Raw genomic sequence first — 10221 nt, forward strand, 5'->3', positions numbered from 1 at the left:
AAAATGTAGTACTGTAGTAACAAGCCAAATTGCTGGCATTGTCAGGAGCTGTGATTTCACTTTATTGATTGTCTCCTGTGAAACATGAGGCTCTTTATTTGAATCATTTGTATAGGTGTCATATTGGGTTAATTGCAAAGCAATTGGATTTAATAATAATATAACAGTGTACCCATGTACATCGATTCCTAGAACTGTGAGATGTGAATTGCACTTGATCATGAGGGTGTGCTTCCCAGTGCTACGATGAGCAAGTCCCAGGCTAATCGTGTGAATTTTAGCTGCCCAGGGTGAGCTTTAACATATATGCCAGTCGAGATTGTAATTGCAAATACTTTCCAGGGCCAGAACATGATTGGATGCCCTTGAACCTGACTTGTTTTAAAAGGCACAGCTTTATGTTGAGTTAACAGCGTGCCGTTAAGATCAGTACCAATGTAAACACAGAGAATGAAGGCTTTCTGTTGGCTGCGCTTTCCTGCAGATTTTCATAGTTGCTGAAATTATTTTGCTCTTAGCTAAGCTGTTTTGTCTTTGTTGGCCCTTTCAGTAAGGAATGCAAGAAAGACGGTTCTCAAAGAAATTCCAAAAAAAAAGCAAGGACACATACAAAATAAAGCAACAACCAAGTCCATTATTTCCTAACAACTAAGGAAACAACATAGTCATATATTTGCATAATTGTTTTTACATTTAAAATTCGTGGATATTTTTCAATGCTCCAGTTGAAGAATGTTCCTTTCCCAGAGGGAGGAAGCAGGGGGAAAATAGATTTTCTGGGAAAATTTCACAGCCATAGGATGAAGAGAAACTGAAGAAAAAATAATTCAAGTCCAATCTGAGTAGGAAAACTTCAGAGGTGTCAGGGAAAGGAGGAAAAGGAGGAAGAGGAAGTGTTATCAAATGAGAAAGCTAACTCAGAACATGGAGTCCGGCATACCATAGGCACTCAATAAACGTCTCTGAATCAATAACTCGATTAGCCAAACTTTAGAAGTTGAGCAGTTAGTAATGAATCAAAATGTATTGCCCAGATTGCAGTCTTTCATGCAGCTAAAAAGGAATAACCTTCTTTATTAAGCCTTTCACTTGACTACGTGAATGCACACGAACTTGTTGTCTTCCTCAGTTAGATTTACGTTGTGCACCATGTTCACTAGCACCGTTGCTACAACACCTTCTTAGTATCATTTGACGCCATGGTCAAAGTGGAGAGGTCACTGGCAGAATCGCTGACTTCTGCTGTTCATCCAAACCCGGCATGTAAAATCACTCACCTACACGCAAATTCTTCCCATTTCCCTTCCATCTGAAGAAGCTGACTGTCTCACCAATTCAAAGACAATTTCGGAGGGTGTGGAATCAGAAACAAAACTAGATACATTTAATAAGCGTATTTCTCTATGAAGATATTGGCTATGTTTATGGGTCCCCTACAGGGTGGTCTTTTGATGAACACAGAGCAAGGCTACAAGGTGGTTTTTGACTGTTTCAGAAATGTGTTTGAATGATGCGCTAACGGCTGAGACTGAGGCGCTGTCTAAACGCTGAGGAATCACATGACCGCGTGTGGAGCTGCTCTGGGGCGCAGTTGACAACTGAATCAACGGAAAGGAGCCGCGGGAAAAGGAGACAAGAAGAGAAGCTGTCTTCATCTTGCACAGATCTTTATTTTATTTGAGTGTGGATGTAGGAGAATATTGCAGACTTAGAAGGCATACAGGAACCCAGGAAATCCTAAGTGAGATGAGACACTACCACGAAGAAAACTTCATTGGTTTTTTATTAAGGTTTATTTTTATTTTTGAAAGAGAGCAGGAACTGGGGAGGGACAGAGAGAGAGGGGGACGGAGGATCTGGCAGACTCCAGGCTGACAGCAGAGACCCCAATGCGGGGCTCAGATTTACGAACTGTGAGATCATTACCTGAGCTGAAGTCGGGTGCTCAACCGACTGAGCCACTCAGGCGCCCCGAAAACTCCCTGTTTCTGACAAGAGTTAAGTACACGGCATTTCCCAGTATGAAAAGGTAACAGGAAACAGTCTCCCTGCTGGGCCTACAGTCCCGTCTCCTGGGACTTCTGGTTTCACCACGTAGATGTCAGATTTTCTTAATTACAAGACTCCTATTAAGTAAAAAGAAAAGAATGAAGAGACTTGAGTAAGAATCAGCCAAAGAAGGAAAACAGCATTAAAGCAATGAATCATTGGGCTCCTGAGTGGCTCAGTCGGCTGAGCATCCAACTTCAGCTCAGGTCATGATCTTGCCTCATAAGTTTGAGCCCAGCATCGGGCTCTGTGCTGACAGCTCAGAGCTTTGAGCCTGCTTTGGATTCTGTGTCTCCCTCTCTCTCTCTCTCTCTCTCTCTCTCTCTCTCTCTCTCTCTCTCTGCCCCACCCTCACTAGCGCTCTCTCGCTCTCTCTCAAAAACAAACATTAAAAATTTTTTTGAAAAAAACAATGAATCTTGCCTCACTATTCCATTTTTATGGATTTTCTCAATACTCCGCTTTTATAAAAAGTACAGCAGTTTTTCACTCTTAGGATGCAACATGGACCAAAGCCCAAGAAAAGTTAAAAAACGATGAAGTGCTCTTGTTCTATGAGATTCTTCCTCTGAATGAACCAATTTTATTTACACTTTATGTATTCTATGGGCACTTTTTTCTTTGTTCATAAGCGTTTTACTCATAGCCTGGAAAACACAAAAATTAAAAATCCGATTTGCTTTCAGCTCTATCTACTCTGAGTCCCAACCTCCCTTTTCTACCTTATTTCTAAGGCTTCTCCATTATATTAGCAAAGAGAAACCAGAAGCCTACCGTATTTGAGCAAACTCCCACCAAAATGCTCCACCCTCCAACCCCTGTGCCCTGTGCCCCAAGGACAAATACCTACTGAAAAATAGACCTGGGGAGGGGAGGGAGCGGGGGAGGGAAGGAAACGGGGGGGGGGGGGCAGTAGGGTTGCAAAATGTAACCTGGTGGTACACTGCGGGAAACACGCGCTCAGGATCTCTCTTCAGCTTGAGTTTCTATCTTATGAAAGATTTGCAGTCTTTATCCTGACACAGAACAAACAGAACCGTAACTATTGTTTCACAATCTATGCAGCCAATTGCAGGGACTGGTTGCCTGTGTCTTATTCTATCACATTTCCAACATTGCAAATATTTCTCCCGTGGGATAGTCAGGATGTCACCTTGGTTTATTATGGGGGGCGGGCATTAGAACTGGAGAGACCCAGTGATTGGATCTTGAGAGACGAGCAGACCCGATGCTCCACCCACCCTCCTCCCTGCTCTGACTGAGCAGTGATCACCTGACTCATTGCTTCACCAACTCCCACTTCTCTTCCACGCGCTGGTTCGTGTCCACACTGACCATATCACGATCCCCAAAGCAGGGCCTCCGCTCTAGCATTTGTGACCATACTTGCGGGACTATCATTATATTTGAAATCAAACTGTCTCAGAAGATCTAGAATACGAGGTGGTCATATTCACTGTATTTTTTCCTGTCCATCCATCTATACCAATCTATCCCATTTTTGTAGGAACTTCTCTAAATGCTCCCCCTTCAAGAAAACTCTTTTAACTATTCCACCATGCGAGTCTCTTTCTGAATTAATAGTTTAAAAAATGTTGTCAACATTTAGTATGTTGATTTACATCTATTGAACATATTATTACAATGTTATATTACAATCTCATCCATACTATTGTCTTTTACGGTGTGAAATAAGCCCTGCGCCTGTTACTTTCATAAAATATAGGGGCGTCTAAGTGGCTCAGTCAGTTAAGTGTCTGACTTCAGCTTAGGTCATGATTTCACAGTTCATGAGTTCAAGCCCTGCATCAGGCTCTGAGCTGTTGGCCTGCTTCAGATACTAGGCTTTCATTCTGCCCCTCTCCGGCTCATGCTCTTTCTCTCTCTCTCTCTCTCTCTCTCTCTCTCAAAAATTCATAAATGTTTAAAAAATGTTTTTAAATGCCGAAGAGGGGAGTTTTTTCTTGTCAAGTGTACTACATGTATATTTTGGAGTCCTTTCACTGCATATATGTGTTAGAGATTTTCGTTTTCTTTTTTTTTTTAATGTTTTATTTATTTTTGATACAGAGAGAGACAGAGCATGAGAGGGGGAGGGGCAAAGAGAGAAGGAGACACAGAACTAGAAGCAGGCTCCAGGCTCTGAGCTGGCTGTCAGCACAGAGCCTGATGCGGGGCTCGAACCCACGAATGTGAGATCTGACCTGAGCCGAAGTCGGAGGCTTCACCAACTGAGCCCCCCGGGCGCCCCAGAGATTTCCGTTTTCTAAGGCTGTGTATGTTTAAAAACTATTCTGCCAGCTCCCTCGATCTTCTAAAAGAGCCACATATATAACCAATTTATTTAAGCAACTATAGATGAGGGCACAGACTGGGGATGATCTACCCAAAGATCCTTCGTGACAAGCCTTAAAAGTCTCCAGCCAAGATAGGAACAGCCATGTGGCACCTGTGCCTTTCGGTGGTGCCAGTCTAGAAACCAGTGATGTCACCTCATGGTTATGCCTTGTATTTTCTTGTTTCCTTGTTTACTATCTCTGTTTTTAAATAGAATGTTAGACAGAACTATTGGAGTTTGAAGGGCTCACATATATGCCCCTCCTCCACCACCGCTCCTACTTAGAATGTCTAGTGACACTTTCTATACCTGGTCATCCACTCTTTGCTTGAACAAATATAACAAACATAACATTTCTTCTTTTTTGCTTAATGTTTATTTTTTAAATATATATTTTATTATCCACAGGAGAATCAAGGGCATCAGCCAACTAATGTTTATTTATTTTTAAGAAACAGAGAGAGGCAGAGTGTGAGAGGGGGAGAGGCAGAGAGAGAAGGTGACACAGAATCCCAAGCAGGCTCCAGGGTCTGAGCTGTCAGCACAGAGCACCATGCGGGGCTTGAACCCATGAAGCACAAGATCATGACCTGAGCTGAAGTTGGATGCTCAACTGACTGAGCCACCCAGGCGCCTCTGAACATAACATTTCTAATATTGATGTTCACATTATCAAGAAGTTGATTCTTACAGTGAACTGCAATTTGATTCATTACCTATAATTTCTAAACTTTGGTCCTAGATATGCTCTCTGAAGGAATAAAGATAAATCTACCCACTTTTCCTAAGGAGCCTTCTTTTTGTGTATAATGTTGGAGCTTATTCCACATGAGGATTCTCTTCTCTAAACCAAGTCTACTCCATTCTTCCCATGGTCCTTCTAGGCATTCACCTTCCTTCTTCTTCATTCACTCATTCACTTTGACTGAAGATCTACTAAGTTTAAAGTGTTATGCTGCAGGGGTGCCTGGGTGGCTCAGTCAGTTAAGCGTCCAGCTTCAGCTCAGGTCATGATCTCATGGTTTGTGGGTTTGAGCCCTGCTCAGTTCATGGGTTTGAGCCCTGCGTCAGGCTCTGTGCTGACAGCTAGCTCAGAGCCTGGAGCCTGCTTCAGATTCTGTGTCTCCCTCTCCCTCTGATCCTCCCCTGCTCACACTGTCTCTCTCTGCCTCTCAAAAATAAGTAAAAAGCATTAAAGAAAATTTAAAAAAATAAAGTGTTGTGTTGCCTACTGTCTACAGGATGATGAGCAAAAGCAGACGTTGTTCTTGTCCTCATGGAACTCAGAGTCAAGGCAGAGAAGACAGACATTCATCACCCAGTCATACTAATGGATTGATAAGTAGAAGCTCCGATGCATGCAAAGCTTCCATGCAAGCACGTGACAACACAACCTGTTCTAGTCAGGGGATCCAGGGAAGGTGTCTTTGAGAAAGTGGTGGTTGAGCTGAGATGTCACAAAATAGTGGGAGAAAGGGTAGAGAGAAGGACAGACAAAATGATAGATGGAGGGACCAGCATGTTCGGGGATCCTGAAGGAGAGAGTACATGGTCAAAGAAGGAAAGAAGAGCATGGGTGAGTACAGAGAACGAGGGATAAAGAGGTGACTGTTAAAACTAGGAGTCCCAGGACAGAGAACACCACCAGGAGCCTTGCAGGCCTGGTAAAGGTCTGGGACTTCATCCTCAAAACAACAGGAAGTCACTGAAGAGTGTGGTGAATTGTGGTAACTTACTGGTTGCTAAATATTCTGGCTTTACTGCCTCCCGTGTTCCACGCTGTGGGAAGACTACGCATCCCTTCCTACTGAACTAAGAGGAGACTTTGCATTCTGCTTTGGCCAGTGAAGTGTGAGCAGAAGTGGTGCGTGTCCCTTCTACAAGGAAGCGTTAAGAGCCAGCATATGGATCATACTTTTCCTTCAGTTGTGTCATTGCTACCATGACCAGCAGTGTTCCATATAGAGGCTGCTCCATGAGTGTGGATTCCAAAGTGAAATGTTCATGGAGCAAATTCACAGATGTGCTGTGAACAAGCAGTAACCTGCTGCTGTTGAAAGCTAATGAGATTTCCGGGGCTGTTTGTTACGAAAGTATGCCCTAACTTATTCTGACAGATACAAAGGATTTTATGGGGCATGACCAAATTTGTGTTTTGAAAAGATGAGTAACTCCTATTAAGAAAGTAGACTGGAGGGAAACCCAAGTAGATTCTGGAAAACAAGTTATGCCATTATTACCTTGATCCAAGTAAAGGATGACAATAAAGTACACAATGGTAAACACAGAAATACAAAGATGTAGGTATAGCCAACGCTATTTAGGAGATTAAATTTTCAGAGCTTACTGATAGAGACTTAGATCTTTGGTGGGAGACAGGGATGTAGAAAGAGAGGTATCAGAGATGATGTCTCAATTTCTGGCTAGGTTTCAGAAAGACACTGATGGCTTGTAAAGAAATGGGTTAAAGTTGAGGAGAACAATGCCTAAAAGATCTTGAGCTTAGTTTAGAACACACTGAGCCTGAAGTACCTTTGAGGTAGCCAAGTGATGTTCAGTGGGCTGCTGGTCACTGGTCTAGAGTCCAAGGTCAGGTTAGAGAGACAAACTTAGGATTCTCTGGTATATAGATGGTAACCATGAGCTGCAGTGAGTCTGCTAGGTATAGAGTAAATAGTAAAAAATATTTTTATATATACACACATTGATTTTAGGATTTTTTAAAGTTTATTTGTTTATTTTGAGAGAGAGAGAAAGTAGGGAAAGGGCAGAGAGAGAAGGAGAGACTCCCAAGCAGGTTCTGCACTGTCAGCACAGAGCCTTAATCAGAGCATGATTTCACAAACCATGAGATCATGCCCTGAGCTGAAATCAAGAGCTGGAGGCTCAACCAACTGAGCTACCCAGGTGTACCTAACTTGATTTTATTGTGTTTTATTTAAGTAGGCTCTACACCCAGCAAGGAGCCCAATTGGGGGTTGAACTCATGACCCTGAGATCAAGACCTGAGCTGAGATCAAGAGTCAGATGCTTAACTTAGTAAGCCACCCCAGGGGCCCCTGGGGTTAAATGTTTAGAAGCTGCAAAATTTAACCTCTGGGGACAAACGGACTGGTATTAAGAAGAATTGGCCAGAGAGGAGGAGGGAGAAGCAGGAGAAGATGATGTCTCCAAAGCCATAAGAAAAGCCTTTTCCAAAAAGGATAAGTGAGCAAGTGTCAAGGCTGCTCAGAACTCAAGAAAATCACCATTGGATTGGGGCGCCCGGGTGGCTCAGTCGGCTGAGCATCTGACTTCGGCTCAGGTCATGATCTCATGTCTCATGGGTTCGAGTGCCACACTGGGCTCTGTGCTGACAGCTGGGAGCCTGGAGTCTGATTCGGATTCTGTGTCTCCCTCTCTCTCTCTGCCCTTCCCCTGCTTGTGCTCTCTCTCTCTCTTTCTCTCTCTCTCTCTTTCTCTGTCAAAAATAAACATTAAAACAAATTTAAAAAAAAGAAAAGAAAATCACCATTGGGTTTAGCAACATGAAGGTCACCAGAGGCCTTTGCCAAAGCCAGTCATTACCAGAATGATGAGCCGGAAGTCTGGCCGGTGTGGGGCCACACACAGCTCTCCGTGTCCTTGTAAGCTGTAGCACAAGGACAAGAGTGACACGAGGTCTGGGTGCTCCATGCAAGACACGCACCCAGAGGATCAATCTCTTATATGCAATCCTTTGGCCAGGAGCTCAGCGACACCCATGAACACGCTCCCTGTGTCCACACAGTAGCACGTGCTCCCACCTCCTCCACCCTTTGCAGAGGTTAAGCAAAAAATTATAGCTCTGAACCCTAATAAAACCATTATTTAACATCACTTTGTGGGTATTTAGGAAAACAGAATTAACTACAGATGCCTCAATATTCAGTTATAAAACTAAACAGACTCTCAAAAAAAGTTTATGCACATTAATTTAATCTAATTAAGAGAAAGTACGGAAAACCAGTCAAAACATACACACACACACACACACACACACACACACACAACTTTCTATGAGTATTATATATTTCTATATTTATGTATATTCTTTTAAATTAGAGTGGGTTTTGGGGGTGAGGGGAAGGTAGGAATGAAGAAGACTCTCTCTTATTTTTCTTCATTTCTGGTTCAGATTTCTCTTACAAATACTTTGACTATGTATTTCTAGCTTATTCACTTCTAAAATAATCTGATTCTTCTGTCTTTTCACAAAATTCTTTGCCGAAATGAATCCCTCTTTTGAACTATCCCACAACTGACTGGCCTTTTCTTACCCACCCACTTCTTTGCCCCTCTCCGATTTCTTTTGCATAAGCACCTGCCTGACAGAATCTTATTTCTAACTTTCTGTTTTAATCATTTCTTTGCCCTTTCAAGAACTTGCAATGGCTCCCTACTTCCCATCACATGAAATGTAGAGTTCTCTCCTTAGAACACAACACTTGCCATGATCCAGCCCTATTTGACTTACCCAGGTGTTTTCACTACTGCCCAAAGTACAGCTTCTGCTTCCCTTCGGCTAAGTCAGCACCAGCTCCCACACCCCGTTTTGCATTGTCTCTATGCTTTGGTGGTACCCGCCTCTCTGACATGCTCTCTGGTCACATAACCAAACTCACATAACCATGGTTCACCCATCTTTGAAGGGCCTGTAGGAAAAATCTACGTGCGGAAATTGCTTACCTTCTATAACAAATATGCCAATAAAAAGCTAATTCCCTGGGGTGCCTGGGTGGCTTAGTTGGTTGAGTATCTGACTCTTGATTTCAGCTCAAGTCATGATCCCAGGGGCATGGGATGGGGCCCTGTGTCTGTGTGGAGCCTGCTTGAGATTCTCTCTCCCCTTCTCCCCTGCTTGCATGCACTCTCTCTTTAAAAAAAAATACTGATTCTCTGGAGATTTTACTATGTCACCCTCTTTTTTTAATTAAAAATTTTTTAACTTTGCCTATTTATTTTGGGAGAGATAAAGACAGCACAAGTGGGGGAGGGGCAGAGGGAGGGAGACAAAGAATCCCAAGCGGGCTCTGCACCATCGAGGCAGAGGAGCCTGACTCAGGGCTCGAACCGAGAAAACTGTGAGGTCATGACCTGAGCCAAAACTAGGAGTCCCACGCTTCATAACCGACTGAGCCACCCAGGTGCCCCTAACCCACACTCTTTACATGAATTATCTCATCAAATACTCAGAATAGCCCTTGGAGGTAGGCAACATCTTGAAGATGATCAAAGGAAGGATTAAGTCCACCTGTGGAAAGCACCTAGCTTCCCCGTAATTAAGGATTCGATAAACATTGACTATAAGTATGTCAAGTACAGAGATGTAGTAACTCCCCCAGGTCACACAGCTGGCAAGGGAAAAGGGCTCAAATAAAACTTCGGCTTCGGAGCCCCCCCCACCCCTTACCTTGCCAAGAGCAGCAACGCTGTGACCTTGCCAAGCTTTCTCAACGATGACAGTCAGCTATCTGTGATTTCTGCGATCTGAACTCGTTAGCAGCCGAAGGGTCTGTACTACTCTGTTTTACACTTGATGGCTATCCTAGTTAGACTCCCTTTCTCTTCAGTATATATGTCTTATCTCAAGCTGCCCAAGAGTAAAGACTACTGGGGTGCTGGGCAATGTTTAACAGCGAGCTCCCAAGGAGGAGAGGGGACTGGTTCACAGTGTTCATCCACAGCGTTTGCTGACTTCCGTTGTATAAATACTCCTCCCATGATCTCTTTCAAGATACCAAAGCAGAGTCACCAACCCATAAAATTCCTAAAATTTTTACAGTCGCTCTTGCGAGTCCATGCAAGCTGGCGGC

At 43.4% G+C, this 10221-nt stretch overlaps 1 long non-coding RNA gene across 1 annotated transcript; it reads right to left on the bottom strand.

Annotated features, from left to right (window-relative positions):
• Positions 1–1665: 1665 nt before the first annotated feature.
• LOC115296735 lies at positions 1666–9962 on the bottom strand. The gene is made up of 3 exons (XR_003911022.1): positions 9819–9962; positions 2035–2126; positions 1666–1769 (listed from the first exon to the last, which is right to left on the bottom strand). It is a non-coding gene; the product is annotated as an uncharacterized LOC115296735 (long non-coding RNA).
• Positions 9963–10221: the final 259 nt, after the last annotated feature.

Source organism: Suricata suricatta, chromosome 7, assembly GCF_006229205.1.
Source record: "Suricata suricatta isolate VVHF042 chromosome 7, meerkat_22Aug2017_6uvM2_HiC, whole genome shotgun sequence".
Lineage (NCBI taxonomy): Eukaryota > Metazoa > Chordata > Mammalia > Carnivora > Herpestidae > Suricata > Suricata suricatta.